The sequence below is a fragment of the Lactuca virosa genome, chromosome 3, assembly GCF_052849685.1.
Source record: "Lactuca virosa cultivar CGN04683 chromosome 3, Lactuca_virosa_CGN04683_v6, whole genome shotgun sequence".
NCBI lineage: Eukaryota > Viridiplantae > Streptophyta > Magnoliopsida > Asterales > Asteraceae > Lactuca > Lactuca virosa.
In genome coordinates this window covers 389836536-389840000 of record NC_136428.1, presented here as the reverse complement: position 1 = coordinate 389840000, position 3465 = coordinate 389836536, and positions in this window count along the sequence as shown.

Sequence of the window (3465 nt, the reverse complement as noted above, 5' to 3'; positions counted from 1 at the left end):
AAATGTGTACAAATCAAAAAAATATATTACCCTTTTAAGTCATTATCACATATTTGGATAACTTTTTTTTTTGTACACATCAAGGTAACGAACTTGTTGGAAGTGTTCACATATGACTATTGTGTCCGGTTGTTGCAAGTTACAACTTATGTGGCATATATGTGATAACAATAATTACCCATGAGGGTAATGAACTATTGGTTTTGTTCACATCTAAGCAATTTCTTTTTTTTGCTCATATTCGACCATCAAACTTGTTAAAGTTATTCACATAATACCATTGTTTCAGAAATTTAAATCGGTAGTTGAAGTCGTTCGTCCAACTTGTTGAAGTTGTTCACATAATACCATTATTTCTATAATCGCGACACTATGTTCGATCTGACACAAGAACATCATTTGTTTCTTAAGGTGGGGGTTCGAACCATACAATTAAACTTTTGTTCTACGATTATTATCATAATGGAAGCTTGAGCTCGCTCCTCCATTGTGTTGGGACTAGGAAACAAGGAGCATAGTGGGAGACTAGGTACGCGGTTGTACTAGGCGTGACTCATGTTCTCACGTATAATAAGTATGAGAGTGGGATAGTGGGAGCCAACTAGGGTTTTGGTTTTGGTCTTTCATAACAAGTATAGCCATCCTAAAATCACCAAGGTAGGATTGTAGGTTCGGACCTAATAACATATTCATGGCTTTCACATCTCCATGTAAAATAACGAGCATACGGTCATGATATAGATGCGCGAGAGCATGAGTCATGCCTAGCACAACCTCATAACTAGTCTCCCACTTTGCTCCTCGTTTCCCAGAATAATAATCGTAAAACAAAAGTTTAATCGTCTGGTTTGAACCCACCCTAAGAAAAAAAAGATGTTCTTAAGTCAAACAAAGTGTCTCGATTTCAAAAATAATGATATTATGTGAACAACTTCAACAAGCTAGACGAACAAATTTAACTACCAATTCAAATTTCTAAAACAATGGTATTATGTGAACAACTTCAACAAGTTGGATGGTCTAATATGAACAAAAAAATGCTTAGATGTGAACAAAACCAATAGTTCATTACCCTCCTAGATAATTATCATTTCCACGTATACGTTGGATTAATATGTCTAAGGTCTTAACTAAATTGGTATAATCTTAGTGAATAAAAGTAAAGTCCTTTTTGGGTTGCCCTAATAACCATAAAAGAGCTAATAATTAATTAAGAATTAATTATAATTAATTGGAAATTAATTATTGATTAATTAGAATTAATTAAAGGTTCAAGGATTGAATTGCAATTGTTCAATAGTTGAGCAAGAGAGGCAATTCTAGAACCTCCCTTGATACAGACGGTTTTGAGGAGGCAAAAGAAATATTATGGAAGCCTCTTGTAGTAGATAAAGAAACAGATTTGAATCATATTAAAATATTAGTATTATTTTATTTTATTATACAAATCTATGGTTTTTAGGTTATTCGGCAGCTATAAATAGGGACCATATCCCTAGCTAAAACCGATGTAACGACCCAGAAACAGTAATAAAATTTTTCATTGGAAATCTATCAAATCATTCATCAATTGTTTCAAAATCCAACACCAAATCATAATATTCAAAACATCAAAGTACAATTATTCAAATTGCGGAAATCATGAGGGGAGGATGTTGTGCCATCATGTCGAGCCCTTCCCATTCGAATCAGGAGTACCTGAAACCATAAACATAAACTGTAAGCACGAAGCTTAGTGAGTTCCCCAAAGTACCACATACCAAACATACTAATATAGGCCCTGCCCTGGGTTATATTTCAACCCAATAAACAAATATGGACCCCGCCCTGGGGTATATTTCAACCCGAACATGCCATAGTGGGCCACGCCATGGGGTATATTTCAACCTGGCATACCATAGTGGGCCCCACCTTGGGATGTATTTCAACCCTATCATACAAACAAGTACACATCACATAGCATCTAGCATTTTATATAATCGAATAATAATTCGGCATTGGTGCCTTCGACCCATGGATACATTAAGAAAACTTACTTCACAGACAGATGAGAAAGCGGAAATAGCACGCTGCTCCGAAATCAACTCTACCAGTCACCTTTACATATACAGTGACCAAAACTCAGAATATAGATCAAAATACCCAAAATGCCCCTAGGTTAAACCTTGGTCAAAATCCAGGTCATAGTCAACCGAGTCAACTCGATAAGTATGTTGGGCGTACCCAATACGTATGCGGGGCGTACTTGGTGTTTGACCAAACCACGAAGGGTTGACCACGTACGCGCAACGTACCCTTTGGTATGCTCAGCGTACGCAGCTGCCACCAGCTCAACTCATTAAGTGCTTAATCCTTAAGCACTTTCATCTAATATCCAGATCTAGACCCTAAAAGGTGTTCTTAACCATCAAGCTTCCAACTTTATGGTTTTGCATGGCTAATAAGACCTTAACATCAAAAACCCTAGCCTCTTGACCCATGAAGACAACCTATATCATGCATGGGAAGAAAATAATGTCCAAGATCATATTTTTATGACTTAACACGCCCTATAACATCCGAAAGGACAACTCAAACATCTTGGAGTACTCCATACTCACAAGGATCAAGATTTGAGACAAAAAGGTGCCAACTTTAAGCTAAAACTAGATCTAAATGAAATACTCATCAAGGTTGGAGCTTTATACCTCCAGAAGATGTACAAGGGAGTGTAGATGTTGGATCCAATGCCTTGAGTGAAACACTACAACTTCAATGCTCTTCCTTCACCACCAGGAGTACCAAAATGGCACCAAAAAGACACTTCAAGCTTCAAAATGCGGATACACATTTTAGGGTTTTGAAATGAGGTCAAGGAGGAATGGATGCTGGAGTTAAGGAGATGTATGGGGCTATAATGATGCTTAAATAGGGTCCAAAGCCTAAAATTTAGGGTTTGCACGTTGGCCACGTACACCCAGCGTATGAAATGTACGCCCAGTGTACGCAAGCCTGCCCCAAAATTACAAAATTGCCATTAGGGACTAGTTTTGCAAATTATTCAAAAACCAATGATCAAATTGGAAATACCTGGGAATCAAGATGTTACAACTCTCCCCCACTTGAACTAGACTTCATCCTCAAATTTTGCCACCTCGAATAAATCAGGATAGTGCTCTCGTATCTTCGCCTCAGGCTCCCACGTCCATTCGGAACCCCTCCGATGCTGCCACTGGACCTTGACCAGAGACACTTCTTTGTTGTGTAGAGACTTCGTCTTCGTATCCAAGATGGCCACTGGTCTCTCCAGAAAATACAGGCATTCATCTACCTGAATATCATCCAAGGGAACAACCGCAAACTCATCGGCCACACACTTCCAAAGTTGAGACACATTGAAGGTGTTGTGAATCTGGCTGAGCTCATCGGGCAATTCCATCCGGTATGAAACCTTACCCAACCGGGCGGAAATGCTGAAGGGGCCAA